We start from the raw sequence: 18616 nt of genomic DNA, 5'->3' as shown, positions 1-18616 counted from the left end.
CTTTATTCTTCAACTACTCCTCTAGTCAATAACAGCTATGATTCTTAACTCTGTCAAGCTTCTTGAAATTTTCTATTTGGCCTTTGAGGATATATAATAGATGCTGTTCTCTCAAACTAGGATCCTAATATTGAAGACCAAACATTTGGTTAAGCAGTTTGTGGTAGAAACAGGATGTTATTAGGGAAAGTGGCAAAAAGTGGCCCATTCAAGGAGTACATGTCTCTTTATGTGCATTAGGGACATTTGGAAACAGTCACTCACAGGAGCAGTCTTCCTTTGTCATGCATGTAGAAGTGTGTAGCAGCATATATAATCTATAAATAACTTAGCTTTGACCACTTTTGGAGTCTGTTTAATTTAGTTGGTACTATCTTTCTTGCATTAGTTAGTGTAAAGAACCTGGCCTGAAAATGTAGTCCCTGCTCCACCTTTGACTGTAAGATTCTCAGCAAGGGTATTCTTTTGGTAACTACATTTTTCTTCCTTTATAGGGATTTAAACTCTTTGAAGGTATTTACTAGGTCCTGTATTTCCTTTGTAACTTTTCAGAGTACCTAATTCAGTGCTGAGACTCAGTAAGTAGTGTTGACTGATTGAAGGTGAGTCAGCTAATGGAGCCCGTTTTATGCTCTAGAGAAAGAAAAGGTGTCATATAAATTGGAAGAGGGGGTTTGGGGGGGGCAGGGGTTTCCAAATTTCCAATTTAATTAATTTTCCTCCAACTTTATATACATAAAAATTGAAAGAATAGTATCATGAACAGCTGTGTATATTCTTTAGGAGGTGGAGCTATTTTTAAACTACTTCTTTTTTTCCTTTAAAGACAGCAAAAAGAAATTTTATTCCACTTAGAGAACTAGTTAAATCTCAATTATGTGTTTGAAAGAGCATAACGATTAAAAAAGTAAACTAGCTAGGCACATTTGAAGTGAAAGTGTGGAATATGTTTTGTATGTGCTTTTTGGTAAGTAGGACAGTTTGATAGGAAAGTAGACATTTGTGCTTCTTTATCCCTTTGGATACATATTTGGGGAAGATTGTTCTCTGTGTTCTTGCTATTAGAATTATGAAAAGGCAAAGCTTGTGAGTATTTAAATGATAGTATAGTAAACCACATTTTTATTTTGAAACAATGTGGGTAGGTTAAGTCTTTTTTTTTTTTTTTTTTTAATTTATTTATTTACTTATTTTTGGCCGTGTTGGGTCCTCGTTGCTGTGCGGGCTTTGTCTAGTTGCAGCGAGCCGGGGCCACTCCTCGTCGCAGTGCGTGGGCCTCTCACTGCGGTGGCCTCTCTTGTTGCAGAGCATGGGCTCCAGGCGTGCAGGCTTCAGTAGTTGTGGCTCGCAGGCTCAGTAGTTGTGGCGCACGGGCCTAGTTGCTCCGCAGCATGTGGGATCCTCCCGGACCAGGGCTCGAACCCGTGTCCCCTGCACTGGCAGGCGGATTCCCAACCACTGTGTCACCAGGGACGTCCCCTAGGTTAAGTCTTAAGTTCAGATATTTTAAGGTTCTCTTTAGTGTTCAAAGTTATGTACTAATTCACTTAGAGAATCTATCTGAAAGTATTTATACTTACCTTTAAAGAATTTCAGCGGATACTTTCTGTTTGTCTAATGCATCATATGCCACCAAATTATGCATCATATGCCACCAAATTAAAATTTTATGTGTGAACTGTATTAAAACTGCACATAGACTAAGATTAGTTCACAGCTTTTTCTCCTTTTGGCCACTATTTTAAGGCTATATGTTGTGAGGGATTCTTTTTTTAACCCTCTCAGCTGAGTCATACTTTTTAAAAGGTTAAGTATACCCAGCGGGCCCCCAGTTACATAGTGGGTATATTAGCAGTAATGATAGATAGTAGTCCTGGTTATGTGTGTGTGTATGTATATGTAGTTAGTAGTAGTTCTAGTTATAAGAATATGTAACTAGAAAGTATAAGGGTAAAAACGAAAAATACATCCTGGGCTGTTCTACCAGGTGGAGGAGAAGTAATACCAAAGGGATTACTGTCTAGTATTTGATAAAGAGATAAGACATGCTTTATGTTGAGAGTAATTTTAAAATACTTTATATATTTTTGGCTGAAATGACCAACAGTATCTTTTTCTTTTTTTTTTTTATAAATTTATTTATTTATTTTTGGCTGTGTTGGGTGTTCATTGCTGTGTGCGGGCTTTCTGTAGTTGCGGCGAGCGGGGGCTACTCTTCGTTGCGGTGCATGGGCATCTCATTGAGGTGGCTTCTGTTGTTGCAGAGCACGGGCTTTAGGCACACGGTCTTCAGTAGTTGTGGCACGCGTGCTCAGTAGTTGTGGCGCACGGGCTTAGTTGCTCCGCGGCATGTGGGATCTTCCTGGACCAGGGCTCAAACCTGTGTCCCCTGCATTGGCAGGCAGATTCTTAACCACTGTGCCACCAGGGAAGTCCCGACCAATAGTATCTTGTGTTTAGAAGTTGCAGATGGAGATGTTGGTTCTTTAGAAGTTTATTAGTGATGTGCATAGTTTTTCTTAGGTTGTTTTTTTTTTTGTTTGATTTAAAAAAAAGAAACAAAAAACTTTCTAATATGGAAAATTTCAAACATAAACACAAATAGAACAGTATGATGACTCCCCACATACGCATCACCCAGCTTCAGCTAGCCTCACTTTTTTATTTTTTTTAATCGCAGGGGTTGGGAGAATGGATATTTTAAAGCAAGTTCCAGACACTGTCATTTCTGTTATAAATACTTCAGTGTGAGTCTCTGATAAGGACTTAAAAAAAAAAAAACAAAAACCAGAACCTAATTGTTATTTTTTAGTATTTGAAAGCGTTATGAGTATTTCTTCTGAATTTCTTGGTACCTTGTCTTGATATATCAGTTTCAGGTTATGAATTTGTGACCACTATCTCTAAACTATGCACAGAGTGAATGCTTTGTAAATATTTATTTAAGATGGACTATTTTACATATTGAACAGGAATTAATATTTCAACATTGCAAACTGTAAACTTACTTTCAAACTCATAGGTGAACATTTTCTTATTCCATTCTTAGCCTTTCTCTTAACTGTATGTATCCTAAGATAGTATACCATAATATCTATATTATCTCATTTATCCCGTGAGGTGAATAGTGTTATTATCTTAGTGGAGAAACAGGCTCAGAGAGATGAAGTAATTTGTCCAGTGTTATATCCTAAGTTGTAGGGGTGGTATTCAGCAAGTTCTCTTTGACTTCAAAGATTGTATTCTTTCTAATCTGCCATGGATGGTTGCAGCTAGGGAAATTAGTCTGTGGCTGTTGGGAACGCCAGGGGTTCATAAGTGCACACAAAAGGAGAAGAGTCACCTGGAATTAGAATCCTCTTTTCTTCACTACCAAGAACAACTGGGTAGGAGCAGCACCTTTGCGTGGGAGTATTGTAGATTTCTCAGGTGGACAGACTGGCATTATTAGACACAGCTAATTTAATTACTAGTCTGAGTCCCATTACAAGTAGAGTTTCTGCTTCATGAAAAGATTTCAGATCCCATCTCACCTTAAGCAGAATTTGTACTAGTATAATGGAAGAATTTAGATATATTCCCCTACTATTTGTATTGAATCAATGGAACACCACAAAGAGTAAAGTAGGGCTAGAGCCGGCACTGCCAATAACTAATTGTACGACTGTGAGCAAGTCAGTTTACCACTCAAGTCTCAGTTTCCTCATGTGTTAAATGAGAGGTTTGGGAAATAGTACAATTTACAATTTCTAAGATTCCTATTATTTAACCTTTATGAGTTGTTTCCTGTGTATATTCTCTGTATGTATGTATTTTATAGTTTCTAGGATTTATATGTGTGCCATCTCCTGGTTCCTTATTCATTCACGGGTGGAATAGTGAAGTGAATAATGCAAACAGCTGTTAATCCAAACATCGTTTGGCTTTAGGATATATTATGATTGTTTTGTTTGAGCCAATATGGAATTTCCTCCTATGCTGACTCTCAGTGGTTGGAAGCAGTCTAACCACATAATCAAGGCATTATTGATCTCCTATTATGCACTTATCATTGTGGAAGAACACTAGTACTTTAAGACACCACCATTGCTTACAGTTGGTTTGATAAATGGGATTGTGATCAAGAAACAGTTATAGGGGCTTCCCTGGTGGCGCAGTGGTTGAGAATCTGCCTGCTAATGCAGGGGACACGGGTTCGAGCCCTGGTCTGGGAAGATCCCACATGCCGTGGAGCATCTAGGCCCGTGAGCCACAACTACTGAGCTTGCGCATCTGGAGCCTGTGCTCTGCAACAAGAGAGGCCACGATAGTGAGAGGCCCGCGCACCACGATGAAGAGTGGCCCCCGCTTGCCGCAACTAGAGAAAGCCCTTGCACAGAAACGAAGACCCAACACAGCCAAAAATAAATAAATAAATAAATAAATAAATTTAAAAAAAAAAAAAAGAAGGAGCCAAAAAGAAGGCTTACTCATTTAAAAAAAAAAAAAAAAAAGAAAGAGTTATATAAGAGGGTGTTCATCACTTGGTGTCACACAGACAGTAAATTCTTTAGGGCAATGAAAAGAGCACAAAATTAGGATTTAGACTTGGATGGAACTCTGCTCTGCTACTCTTGGCTTAAAAATCTTACCACTTTTTTTTACCCTTAAGTAGGAACAGTTTAGCCCTGTTGTAAGTGAAGATATACATGAGTTCTTGAGTTTGATGTGCTAGTGATATTTTTCTTTTTTATGTTAAACAAAATATGTTACCATTAAAGTAGGCAGTACTAACACATACCACCAGAAATCATCTTGCTTACCACCTATGGTACATGCTTTGGAAAATTCCAAGACTGGATTATCGCTTAAGATCCTTCCAGCTCTGGTACTTTGTGATTCTGTCATCTGTAGGAATACAAAACATTGCAAGGGAATCATAAGCACAAGTAAAAAGGGAAGATGCTTTGAGAAATTAAGGGGGCTGTACTGACTGTACTGAAGTAGAGAGTTTGAGAATTTTTTCAGAGTCCAGATTATAAAGGGTCTTGCATGCACCACTGGCTTATTCTCCAAGTAAAGCCCGGAAATGGGATGTGTTTTTATCCCTGAGATAAAAATATTCCCGCAGATAAATGAGTTACCTGTAAAATAGCACAGTCACTTATGGAAGGAACTTTTTAAGAAGCCTCTTGATAAGACTGCTTTACAGTATATAGTTGCTGAATAATTTCATTGCTCTTTGGAAGGAAATAAAATACTCGATCAGTCTAAGAGATGAGATGATACATTTCTCCTAATGTGTTCAAAACAAATTTCGTCAGCAACAGTCCTTCCAAAAAACTTCTCCTGCTTATATGAGAAATGTATGTAGTATTTTAAAAAGAAGCAGTTAAAATGACTTGTAGGATGTCATGCAAATTAATTTTTCTTCCTTCAGCAAACATTTATTGAATACATACTGTGTACAAGACACTGTGCTTAGTGTTAAAGGTTACAAATGTATGATAATAGCTAGCATTTATCAAGGGCTTTTTGTGTGCCCTGCCCTAAGGGACCAGATGTTCTCTAGGTGTTATATCTCATTTAATCCTATGAGAGATAGATCATTAGTATTATTTTAATTATTACTATTTTTTAAATGAGGGAACTCCCTCAGGGCCAGTAAGTAGTGGGATTGATATTTGAAAGCAAGTCTGTCCAACTGTAAAATGGCTCATTCCCCCTCCCCCTATGCCTGTGGTAGTCCAGTGTGGTAGTCATCAGCTATATATGTTGCTACTGAGCAGTTGAAATATGAGTAGTCTGAGTTGAGATGTGCTGTAAGTGTAAAATGCACACTTGATTTTGAAGACTTAGAACACACAGGAAGGTAAACTATCTCAATTTTTTTGGGGGGGTAGGGGTGCGCTGCACAGCTTGCAGGATCCTAGTTCCCCCACCAGCAGTCGAAACCGGGACCTCGACAGTGAAAGCACAGAGTCCCAACCACTGGACTGCCAGGGAATTCCCGTCTCAGTTTTTATATTGATTACATGTTTAAATGATAATATTTTGGATATATTGGGTTAAAAACATTATTAAAGCTAGTTTTACTTTTTATTTTTTAATGTGACTACTAGAAGACATAAAATAATATATGTGGCTTCCATTATATTTCTGTTGGACAGCACTGATCTGGAAGAAGAAAAAAGTATCTTTATTAAAACTATAATACAAGTTATAAAGTAGTAAGTACCATAAGAGAAGGATAAATTAAATGCTATTCGCATATGGTAGAGGAAATGGTTGGGAGAATCAGAAAAAAACTCTTCACTGCTTTTCAGTCTTAAATCGATGTTCATATCATGAAATTCTTAATTTAGCCACCTTAAAATGCCTGGTTAATAGATGGATGTCATTTTCCTCATGCCGACTTTATGAGTTGTAAAGGGGTACAATAGCTCCTTCAGATTAAGAGGAGCAGGTAGGAGAAAAAAAAAAAGAGGAGCTATACTCATAAAACTGGAAGTCAGTAAGTGACTCATCTTTATTTGATTGAATTAGATATATTTAAAACTTAAGAAAGAATGTCAAGTGATGGCCCTCAGAACTGTGCCAGTACTAACCCTTGTATCTGCATTAAAATAGAGTGTGGAGGAACAAGAAGTGTGGACTGGAATCTAAAAACAATGAATTAAGAGAACCAGGCATTTATTTTCATTCAGTTTTAATAATTTTACTGAAATTAGAATATTATGTTAGATCGACTGCATGATGTTTACAGTACCTATAAATTCTCCTATTGAAGCCTTGAATAACATTATAACTCTATACAGGGGGAGTCATAGTGAAAATGGGTACTTGGTTGAATTCCTAGATGTGTATCCTTGTAAAATAGAACAAACTCTTAAAACATTTTTGTGTTCCTTTAAAAAAAAAAAAACAAATGTGATGTATACTTAAAATCATAAGGAAGATAAACAGTGAAGTGAAATGATATCTGAGAGACATTAACCAGGAGAATGTGCGTATGTTATAAATCAATTCAAATGCAGAGTTACAAAAAAAAATGAAAGAAAAAAATCATGTTTAAAGAAAATGCTCTGATGTCTAGGAAGGTTTCATTTGTAATTTAAGTTAACGTAGAAAGACAGACTGCAAGTCACTTAACAGAATTCCCAAAGTTCCTATGCTGGCCAAACCAGCTCCGTAATGTGATAAACAACATAAAGTGAACAAAAACTTTAAGGAGGGAGAAGGGAATGTAATGGAGAGTTTTAATCATGCACAGAGTCTGCCGTTTGTTAATTAATGCCATCTACTGTGCATACTTGTTGCACATGAAATAATCAGCAGAGATAAGGTCCTATAGTCATGTGGAGCTCATCATAGGAGGAGCAGTGTGGTGAGTGGTAAAAGAGTGGGCTCTGGAACTGCAGTCCTGGATTCAAATCCTAGCTCACTTACCACTTACTGTGACCTTGGACAGATTTATCTCTTCAGCCTTCACTTTTCTTATGTGTAAAATTGAGGTATGAAACCACTCCCATGGGGTTATGAAGAGGATGAAAAAAATTTAAATATATAGAGCATCCATCAAATTGCACTTGCCCATCAGTGGTCTTTCTGCCCTTTGTTGTTGCAGATGGCGTCCTTCAAGATATGGCTTTATGTTCACTGTCTTAAGAGAAATCTGAAGTAAATTGTAATGTGCCACACCTTTTATTATAATCCTTCCAAGGCTTCTTCAAGAAAACTGTAGTTGAACTTACTTGAAGAGTAGTAAGGTCAAAAACTTTTCATAGAGTCTTTACGAGGTATTTAAAATGTGTACACTTTGAGGTTGTGGAGTGCAAAGGAGTGAATTCTCTGGGTAAAGGAATTCAGTTCTACCAAATGTTCTTTCATTCTCTTGGCCTAAATGATGCCTAAATTTGGAATATACTGCCTATCAAACAAAGGAAATCTCTGTTCTTTTGATATAAGAGGACAAAAATTAGTTCTTCTATTTCTGAAGACTGTTGCTTAAAACATCCTCCCTCTGTAGAATGGAATGACTAAGCAGCTGTTTTATCAGCTGAGAAACAGAAGGCATTGATTGCTATCTTTTTGCCCTTTGTAAAACCAGATAAATATAAAAATCACTTAAATTTTCGTAAAGTTGGCAACTTTTCAGAGGGAAAGTAATATGTAAGGACTTCTGTGTTGCTAAGGTGGGAACATTTTCTGGCCTATGAAACAGTCTATATTAAAGTATAAATACATAAATTAATCATACATTAAGGACAGCACAAAATATTCTCAGTATGTAAGCCTTCTTTCTGAGGTAATTAGGTAGTAGAGTTAGTTTTGAATAGTTTTGAAATAGATAAAATTCCACAATCTCGGGACTTCCCTGGGGTCCAGTGGTTAAGACTCCGCACTCCCAATGCAGGGGGCACGGGTTCAATCCCTGGTCGTGGAACTAAGATCCCACATGCCACCTGGTGTGGCAAAAAAAAAAAAAAAAAAAAATCTACAATCTTTTATTCAGACTCTGATTTGCTAGATTAGAACCTGACTGACATGTGTATAGATAAAAGCTTTTAGTGTGTAGAGTTGTTGGTTTTCTTTTTTTAAATCATTATAAGAAGTTTCAAGAATTTATACGATTGTATATTGATTTTCAACTTGAAAGTATCATCTGAAACAGGAGAAATTAGAGCAGTGAAAGCGGAAGTCAGCAGAGATTGGTATGGTTCCCTTCCTCTTTTGGAAACAAATTCACATTCTTTAGCCCAGGGTCTCAGGCTGCTTCTCCATTCTCCAGCTCTGCTTCCCACTCGCTCCCTACATGACATCCTGCTGTTCGCTACCTTTCCCCCAAGTCGTTTAATGGTGTTGGCTTCCAGAGAGTGCCAGTTACAGCTGTTGGGTTTTTATGTAAATGTTTTGTTGGCAGAGATTTTATATTCAGTGATTTGAGAAGTTTCTGCCCCAGACTGTTGCTCTTTCCCTTTCCCTTTGCACAGCCCACTGCCCCTACCCCCTACCAGTTCTCCTTTAAGCATTGTTTTCTGGCTTGTTTTTACTAGCAGACTGAACCATAAGAATTACTGATATTTGATCATATTTGATTTATAAAAAGCAGTTTCATATGGTTCAATCTGTTGTTCATCTTGCTCAGATTTTGAGTAAGCAGTATATGCTTCTGTAGCAATATCATTGTTTCCTTTTGTATCATCTTAAACTCTAGAGACAGGAGAAATTTAGTCATTTTAGTGTAGGGCTTTCACTGTGGGAGTCTTCCTGAAATTTTTTTCCCAGCTTCTCATTTGGTTTATCTGCCCCTAGGACCAAAATAAGAGAACCAGTGTAGATTGTTTCATACTTTTACTCATTCATTTGTGAAATATTTACTGAGCACTCATTGTAGGGGTTAATTAATAAGCAAGATGATTATTTGGCGTAAAAAAAGGTGACATGAGAGTTTTGTTTCTTAAAAAATAATGTATTCTGAAAAACTTTTCTTACCTCTCTTACAATAGGGGAAATGTGGAACCAGGTATAAATGTCGGAGAAGAACTCACCAAATATACTTGCTTTTTAAAAATTGAGTATTGACCTAACAACTTCTCCCTAAATATTTAGTTACTCTGAGTTAAGTTGCTAGCTAACATTTAGTTTATGGAACCCTTTTAATCTCATTTGCAGTTCTTGATAGTGGTATGTGGTAGATAGGACAGATATCAGCCGTATTTTACAGACAGAAAAACCACAAGAATCAGATGGATTGTGATTTGGCCAAGTCTTGTAAGTATTAAGAAACAGAGCTTAGACGCCAACTCAAGCCTTTTTAAATTTAAAGCCTCTGTTTTTCCGTGTTACCACATTGCTTCTCTGATAATTTTCACATTTACATAAATGATATATTTTCATATTTTTAAATGTTTCTTTATAGCTCATTTTTATTTAAGTCTGCCAACAAATATTTGAACACATACTGTGTGCCCCTATTTCTTAAAATAATTTTTCTGTTCTCTCCTGGGCGCTAATCTTACACAGGTTAAATTGCTTGCTATTGTCTCACAATCATGAGGCTCTTTTCTTCACCCTCCTCTCCCCACCAGCAGTGGGGTTGGGTTTTTTTTTTCCCCTCTGTTTCATTTTGGATTATTACTATTGCTGTATTTTTAGGTTCATAGATCTTTTCTTCTGTGGTTTCCAGTGTGCTGTTAGTGCCATCTGTCCAGTATATCTTTTATTTTAGATACTCTATTTTTCATCTGTACAAGTTTGATTTGGATCTTACATATATATTCCATTTCTCTCTTCGTTATGTTCATATTTTCCTTTACAACCTTGAATGCATTTGTAATAGCTGTTTTAAAAAGGTCCTCATCTGCTAATTCCATCATCTGTCATTTCTTGGTCTTTTTCCACTGATTAATTTTTCTTCTGGTGGTCACATTCCTACTTCTTTGCATGTGTGGTGATTTTTTTTATTGGGTGTTGGTCATTGTGCATTTTACATCTTTGCTGAATTTGGTTGAATTCCCTTAAAGAGTGTTAGATTTTGTCTGGCACACAGGTTATATGGAGATCAGTTTGATCCTTTTGAGACTTGCTTTTAAACTTTGTTAGGGCAAGTCCAGAGCAGCCTCTAGTCTATGCCTAATTTAATTCTACTGCTGAGATGTGACTCTTCTGGGACGTGAGGTCTCTCCTTTCTGGTTGGTGGGAATGAACTACTCCCTGCCTTGTGAGCTTCAAGAATTATTTGGCGTATTTGCTTTTCAGTGTTTCGTTTCCCACTGCACACACATAGGATAGGACTTGACTCAGGGCGATCCCTCTGAAGATCTCCTGGGATCTTTGTACAGCTCTCCTTTCCATTACTCTCTCTGTCTTGCAAATTCTGGCCGCCTTGGATCCCCTGAACTTTGATTTCTCTCCTCTACTCAGCAAGTACACTAGAGGCTGTTTGGGTTCCTCCTCTCTGTGCTGCAGCCTAGAAACCGCCTCCTGGCAGTAAGATGGGGTGATCGTCAGGCTCACATTGTTTCACTTCTCTCAGGGATCATGGGCTTATGCTGCCTGTTGTCCAGTGACTGAAAATTATTATTTCACATATTTTGTCTAGTTGTTAATTACTATGGGGGCAATTTCTCTGGTAATTAATCCTTTGAGAGCAGTAGAAATCACCATCCCTTGAAGTTTAACTTCTGACCTATCAAATGGAAATGAATAGAAGAATTTGTTAGAAAAGGAGATTGAGAATTACTTATTAAAATTGCAAATGTATATATCTATCTTTTGAGCTAACAATCCTACTTATGAAAATTTATACATAACAGTATGATCAGTGTGTAGAAGGTATTTAATTGAAGTTTTTTTTTTTTTTTTTGGTAATAGCAAACAATTGGAAGCAACCTAACACTCTTCAATAAAGAAGTGATTAAATAAATTTGTGCATCAATACAATGAACTATTGTATTACTGTGGAAAAGAAACTCTTTATGTCAGGTATGGAAAGAGCTCCAAGATCTGTGACTAAATTAAGAAAGTAAAGTTACCGCTTTGTATAGTATACTACCTTTTTTACAATCAAAGGGGAAAAATAAGAATAATAATATTTATTAATATTTGCTTGTATTTGCATTAGAATGCTCCAGAAGGGTACAGAAGAAATTAGGGCTAATGGAGGATAAAAATGGGGCTTCCCTGGTGGCGCAGTGGTTGAGAATCTGCCTGCCAATGCAGGGGACACGGGTTCGAGCCCTGGTCTGGAAAGATCCCACATGCCGCGGAGCAACTGGGCCCGTGAGCCACGATTACTGAGCATGCGCGTCTGGAGCCTGTGCTCCGCAGCAAGAGAGGCCGCGATAGTGAGAGGCCCGCGCACCGCAATGAAGAGTGGCCCCCGCTCGCCGCAACTGGAGGAAGCCCTCGCACAGAAACGAAGACCCAACACAGCCAAAAATAAATAAATAAATAAATTAAAAAAAAAAAAAGTAACAAATGTTCAAGTACAATTAGTGTCTTTAAAAAAAAAAAAAATGGGTGGGAAACTTCCCACTCTATTCTTTATATTTTTGATTTTTTTTCTTTTTGGCTGCACCGTGTGGCTTGTGGGATCGTAGTTCCCCAGCCAGGGATTGAACCCAGGCCTACGGCAGTGGAAGTGCCGAGTCCTAACCACTGACCACCAGGGAATTCCCTATATTTTTGATTTTTTAAAAAAATATTTGAGCTGTATGTATGTGTTACCCGTTTAACCTTTTTTTTAAAATTAAGATAAAGACTTTGTTTTCCCCTTGCTCATGTTGACTAAACTATCTTAGTATGAGAGTTCCACAGGTATAATTTCATTTTGTGCCAAGGTCAGCTTGTTTGTAACTGGGTTGAGCCAAGCCTTTCACCAACTTAGAAGATAAAAGATTTCCTTAATGTATTATTTAGGGCAAAACTAACTGCCATACCAAACCCAAAACTACCAGTGGCTTAGCACAAGAGAAGTTGTGGAAGACTATCAGCCATCTGGTGATCGGGAGACCCTGGTTCCTCCCAACTTGTGGTTCTATTTCTTAGGGCTTTAGAGTCTTCCGCTTTCAGGCAGGCAAGAGATTAGAAACCCTGCCTGCTGCTTTTTCTTTTTCTTTTTTAAGTTCGTATTATAGAAAATTTCAAAAATACAGAACAGTTTTAAAAAATCATGCATTGATCACCCATATACCCGACCACTAAAATTTTACCATTAACATTTTGCTCTACTTGCTTTATCACATAAATATGTTTTAAACATTTACTGTAAGCTATATGAAAAAATTGTATTCCAAGTCAGTTTTAGTTCATAGCTTTTCTTGTGCTTAATAAAAACAAAACACTCTCCTACTGCCAGAACTTTAAAAAAAAGAAAGAAAAGAGAAATTGTATCTTAGTTAAAAACAACTGCATTTATTTTGTGTTAGTCTTTTTTTTTTCCTCCTCAAGGTGGTTGGGAAAACCAGTGTCTTTTTCTGAAGCAGGTCTGCTCATTCTGCTATGATGAGCCAAAATCCTTAGACTTTGCTTTTTTCCTCAGTTTCTGAAGATGTTATTTTCACGGTCATCTTTTTCTAGATCTGGCCTTTCCATTATTATAAGTTTATGTAACCTAAAAGGAATTCCAGATGATTCAGGATATACCAAGCTTGGGAAATTGAGCTGTATCCTGAATGGCTGACCCTGCAACATGGCATGGCATTTCAAACTGATATATGTTGGAACTTTTGCTGAGTTTAACGACGCCATGCAATGGTGATATATAGATTACATTGAGATAATAATAGATTCATTTTTTAGATCAATTAGAACGTAGCAAGTAGAGTGTAGCAAAAACGCAGAGTATTTGTTCCTCTGAGCTAGTATCCTCCGTCATCCAAAATAGTTGTTTAATAATTTAGTTATAATAATAACCTGTATAGGATGTTGTCAGCCTTTTGACGTGTATGTTTAGTGTACTTTTTTAAAAATTCCATTATTTTTGTTCTCCATTGGATGATTTAGAGATCAGTCTTTTGTGATGATAAATCACTTCCATTGGCATGCTAAAGTCTGGACATAGGTTTATTCTTGCTGTACAGTGCCTATATTTCCTGGATTCAGAAGATGGCCGTCAGCTGGAGCTTTCTAAGGGTCAATTTAATATGATTGACTATATGTTAAAATGTTGTTGGTATTTGTAATGACTGCTTTTTGCCAGGAGGGCATTTAAGTTTTTTTTTTTTTTTTTTTTTGGCTGTGTTGGGTCTGTCGCTGCACGCGGGCTTTCTCTAGTTGTGGCGAGTGGGGGCCACTCTTTGTTGCAGTGCGCGGGCTTCTCATTGTGGTGGCTTCCCTTGTTGTGGAGCATGGGCTCTAGGGTGCACGGGCTTCAGTAGTTGTGGCTTGCAGGCCCCAGAGCGCAGGTTCAGTAGTTGTGGCGCACGGGCCCAGTTGCTCCGCGGCATGCAGGATCCTCCCGGACCAGGGCTCGAACCCATGTCCCCTGTGTTGGCAGGCAGACTCTTAACCACTGCGCCGCCAAGGAAGCCCCATGCTTTTTCTTTTCTTTTTTTTTTTTTTTAAATATTTTAAGAATAGTTTAAAAATAATTAGCAATTTGTCACTCCATAAGGCTAGACATACTAAATAAATTTGTTTTAAATTGTTATGATCACCTTTAAAAAACAAAGTATCTTGAAATTGTTGTCACAAGGCATTAATTAGCATATGTAGGAATTATAGAGTGTGAAATTAAGGACAAGCAGTTCTTTTTTTTTTTAATTTTTATTGGAGTATACTTGATTTACAGAATGGGTTCATTTCAGGTGTACAGCAAAGTGAATCAGTTACATATATACATATATCCACCTTTTTTTTTTTTTTTTTTTTAGATTCTTTTCCTATATAGGCCATTACAGAGTATTGAGTAGAGTTCCCTGTGCTATACAGCAGGTTCTTATTAGTTATCTATTTTCTGTATAGTAATGTGTATATGTGAATCCCAATCTCCCAATTTGTCCCTCCCTCCTGAAAATGTTTATTATTAAAGACCTAATGAGAGATCATTATAATGGGATTAACACACAGATCTGTTTATTTCTGTGACATAAATTGTTAAATTAGGACTGATAACATTATATCAGGGCATCTTTGAATTTCAGGAATTTCATACAATTTTGGAACACTTCTGTTAATATATTCCTATATAAATATAAGGTTAAAAGATTGTTTTTCTTTTTTTTTAATTTTTGAAAATTTATTAAAAAAATAAAACGTAATGGTACAAAAAGGTTGAAAGTAAAAGAATTGGAAAAGATATACTGTGCAAATATAAACCAAAAGGAAATTATATAATAACAGATGCAGTAGACTTGAAAGCAAAAGCATTACTAGAAATAAACAAGGGCACTTCATATCAACAAGTCCAATTTACCAGGAAGTTTTAAATTTGTATGCACTTAACTTCAACTTATATAGAGCAACAGAGCTACAAGGAAAAAATAGAGAAATTCACTATCATATTAGGAGATTTAACATACTGCTGTCATTCACTGATAGAGGATACCGCTTTCAGAACCAGGAGACACCCACCAAAAAAAATTAGCAAGGATATGAAAAACTTAAATAACGTGAGCAGCAAATTTGATTCAACAAGCAGATATATAGTCACTATACTCCAAAACTTTAAATTACAAATTATTTTCAAGCACACTTGGAACATTTTTAAAACTGACCATATTGTGCTATAAGGCAAATTTTAACAAATTTCAAGGTTTTAATATTATACAAAGTGTGTTTATTGACTTGTAGTTAAGCTACAAATCAGTAACAAAAAAGTAACCAGAAGTTATGAAATACACTACTTCTAAGTAACCCCCCAAAAAACAAATCACAATTGGAGTTAGAAAATAATTTGAACTGAATGATAATAAAAATATTACATACCAAAACTTGGATGTGACTAAAGCTGTGCTTACAGGAATATGTATAAGGACAAGCAATTCTTAACATTATCTTTTCAATTAGAAATGAAGTCTTTAGAGGGACTTCCCTGGTGGTCCAGTGGGTAAGACTCTGTGCTCCCAGTGCAGGGGTCCTGAGTTCGATCCCTGGTTGGGAAACTAGATCCCGCATGCTGCAACTAAGACCTGGTGCAGCCAACAATAAATAGATAAATATTAAAAAAAAAAAAAAAAAAAAAAAAGAAAGAAAGAAATGAAGTCTTTAGAGTGTTTAATTTTCATCTGTCACCATCATTGTTATATAGTCCTTGTAATGAATTGAATTTGATTCTGGATCAATTGCAGCAGACAACATTTCTTCCATTTCCTCCTGAGAAAAAGGCTGACCTTCTTCAGTCATATAGTTAATCAGTTCTCCCTTAGAAAGAAACCCGTGTTTAGCTGGATCTAATACTTCAAAAGCTTGAAGAAGGAGATCTTCCGGAATTGGTCTGTATCTTCTTTCCAGTAGTACTTAAGTCATCAGGAAGAAATTTTTCAAATTCACTGTATCCAGTGGGTTCTTCTTCCTCTACCTCTGCAATCAGATCATGTAGCTCTCCTTCACTAGGGCAGCATCCTAATGACCTGATAATTGTTCTGATCTCTCTGTGCCTTCCTTGTCTCTGTCGTCCACCATCTTGTTCTGTCTGTGCTTTTTCTAATTCAGAGGTACTCTAACTTTAATAATGCAGTTTTTCAGTTCAGGAAGTTCTTTGTATTGAAGCATGCATAAAACTCTGCAGACATGGGATTAAATCACTTAGAAGTGTTATATGTGTTTTGAAAATAAAGAATCTTTTGAAAGCTTGTTAATATTTTGTTCTATGTGGCTCTTAACTATAAATGATGTGAATAATCTGTCTTATACTTACCTTTAGAAAACCCAGTTTAAATGATTGGACTTAAATAAGAAGAGAAACTAAGCCACTTGATTGTATTACATACGATTATATTTCATAAAGATTTTAGTATCATAGCATGATAACACATTATAGTTGAAATTTTTCTTATTTTTAGGTATATATTTTGTAAATTTTATTTTGTACACAAACTATCCCTTGAAAAAGAAACTTGAAGTTTCTTAATGGGCTATATTTTTTTAACAGATTTTTTCCTAATGTTGAACCAGAGTTCATCTGTTATTTTAGATAGCTAAATTAATTTGCCATAATTTTATTTAGAATTTTGAATCTGTGAGCATTGGAGTTTAAGGACAAATTTATAAAATGAAGCTGTCTGAAACTCTACTTGATAACAGTGTTATAAATAATAATATTAATCATACCTTGTGAGGAACACCCTAAGAGATAGTTTGTAAATGTTTTGCCAACAAAACTTGGTTACTTAATGTTAGGCCTTTGTGATGCAATTAATAGTAACATTTTCAAGGTAATAATGCTGGTGGAGGTCTGCAAGGAACTTAAAATAAAGGAGAGTCAAAGAGAAGAATGAGTCATTGTTTTTCAGTGCCATGGCCAATGGGAGAACTGCCCTGAGCAGCTGACATTAGTTGTCCTTGGCAAATTGAGCTCTTTAGTGAAATGTCTGCATTAGCTTAGATTTGTTTTTGAGGGAAATAGGAAGTCACTGAATATTACTGGGTAGGAGAATGGCATGGGAAATTATTTTTGTGTCAGTGTGGATTGAAGTAAGGAAGATCTGAAGGAACTCACTGAATAAGGTGCTTTTGTAATTAAACTGTGGACCACAGTGGACTTGTAGCAATGGAGATGGCAATGGGATTGAAGGGATACTCATTACTTAGGAAAAACTGAGTGCTTTTGTTCATTCATTTGCCAGATTTTGGGTAACTGTTATTTACTACATGTCTGAAAGTTAATGGTAGGTGTTGGGAATATGGGGATTATCATACCACTCATCTCCTACTCCTAAAAGGCATGATCCTTGTTCTCGTGGGGCTTACCGTCTGGTGGAGGAGACAGCCATTAAAGAATCGCAAAATAAATGGAAAATTATAGCTACAGTAAATGCTTTGAAAGAGATCTATGTGGACATTTGGCTAATCAGAGAGTCAGGAAATATTTTCCTGAGAAGACGTTGGCTGAGCTGAAGGAACAGTAGAATTTAACCAAGTGAAGAGAGGTTAAAGTTTAACTGTTAGGCTCCCTCCAAAAATATATAATTCTTAGCTTGTGTTGAATTTGAAGTGACAGCCAGGCATGTCAAGCAATTTCCAGTAAGAGGGTGTAAATTTGGAACTAGATCTTGAACTGAATCTAAATTTTAGTCATTCAGCTTAAAAGGCTGTAGTTGGAGGTATGAAAATGGTTGAGCCCTCTTAAAGAATGTATAAATAGAAGAGTATGATTCCAAGGACTGAGCCCTGGGGAATGCTCACAATTGAAGGTTGGAAAGAAGCTTGTTGAGCGAATTACAGGGAACAGAAGGAATGGTTGAGAGTTAAAAGAAGATTTAAAAGAGTGTTTAATTGTGGAGGCCAAGGAGGAAAATTTTAGTTGTGGGAACCAAGGAAAGGGACATTTGAAAGGAGGTAGTAGTAATCACTAGGGTAAGTAACACAGTTAAGGTTAATGACTGAGAAAAGGGTGTGGGTTTTTGTAAAACAGAGATAGAACAGATTCTGTAGAACCCAGATTTGGACTATTTGAAACTATATTAGTCTATTTCAGAAGTGTGATAGTGACAAGAGGTGAGAATATCTGGAAGGGAGACCGTCTCAGTTAAATAAAGATTTTTCAAGATTAAGGAAATTCATTTTAGTTTAAAGGCAGAGAGAAAGGAACAAGTAGAAGGTAAAAGATAGGAGATGCTGGTGAGTAAGAAGGTAAATATAAATGCTCATAAAGAAAGAAAGGAGCAGGAGATTCAAATCAGTTTGGTGTCAGAAAACATGATTTGTAATTTTTTGGGAGAACTGAAAGACTATAGCCCTTTTGAATTTCACAGACCTTACCAGTTCCCAAGAGAGTTGCTGTCTTAGGTTTAACTTACAACCCACAGACTAAAGATTATTCTGCTTTTCTTCTTTTTTTCCTTCCTCAGAACTGTTTCATTCTTTTTTTTTTTTCCATTCTTAAGTTAAATTTCAGTGAAAGTAAATAGAGATGTTTATCCCTATTGTTCAAAATAATTGTGTAGTCATTTACTAAATTGTCACCATGTTG

General features: G+C 36.5%; 2 protein-coding genes across 3 annotated transcripts in view; both read left to right on the top strand.

The window, feature by feature from the left end:
- The window catches only part of RFWD3 (ring finger and WD repeat domain 3), a 63244-nt gene extending 56336 nt beyond the window's left edge, over positions 1-6908 (top strand). Inside the window, exon 14 of the transcript XR_014256989.1 lies at positions 4138-6908. The gene's annotated coding sequence lies outside the window, so the exon portion shown is untranslated. The remainder of the gene's footprint in view (positions 1-4137) is intronic.
- The window catches only part of GLG1 (golgi glycoprotein 1), a 154086-nt gene that overhangs the window by 1707 nt on the left and 133763 nt on the right, over positions 1-18616 (top strand). The window lies entirely within an intron of this gene.

Source organism: Balaenoptera physalus (assembly GCF_965194825.1).
Source record: "Balaenoptera physalus genome assembly, chromosome: 19".
Lineage (NCBI taxonomy): Eukaryota > Metazoa > Chordata > Mammalia > Artiodactyla > Balaenopteridae > Balaenoptera > Balaenoptera physalus.
The sequence above is the reverse complement of the archived record's forward strand: the minus strand, read 5'-3'. Positions and strand labels throughout refer to the sequence as shown.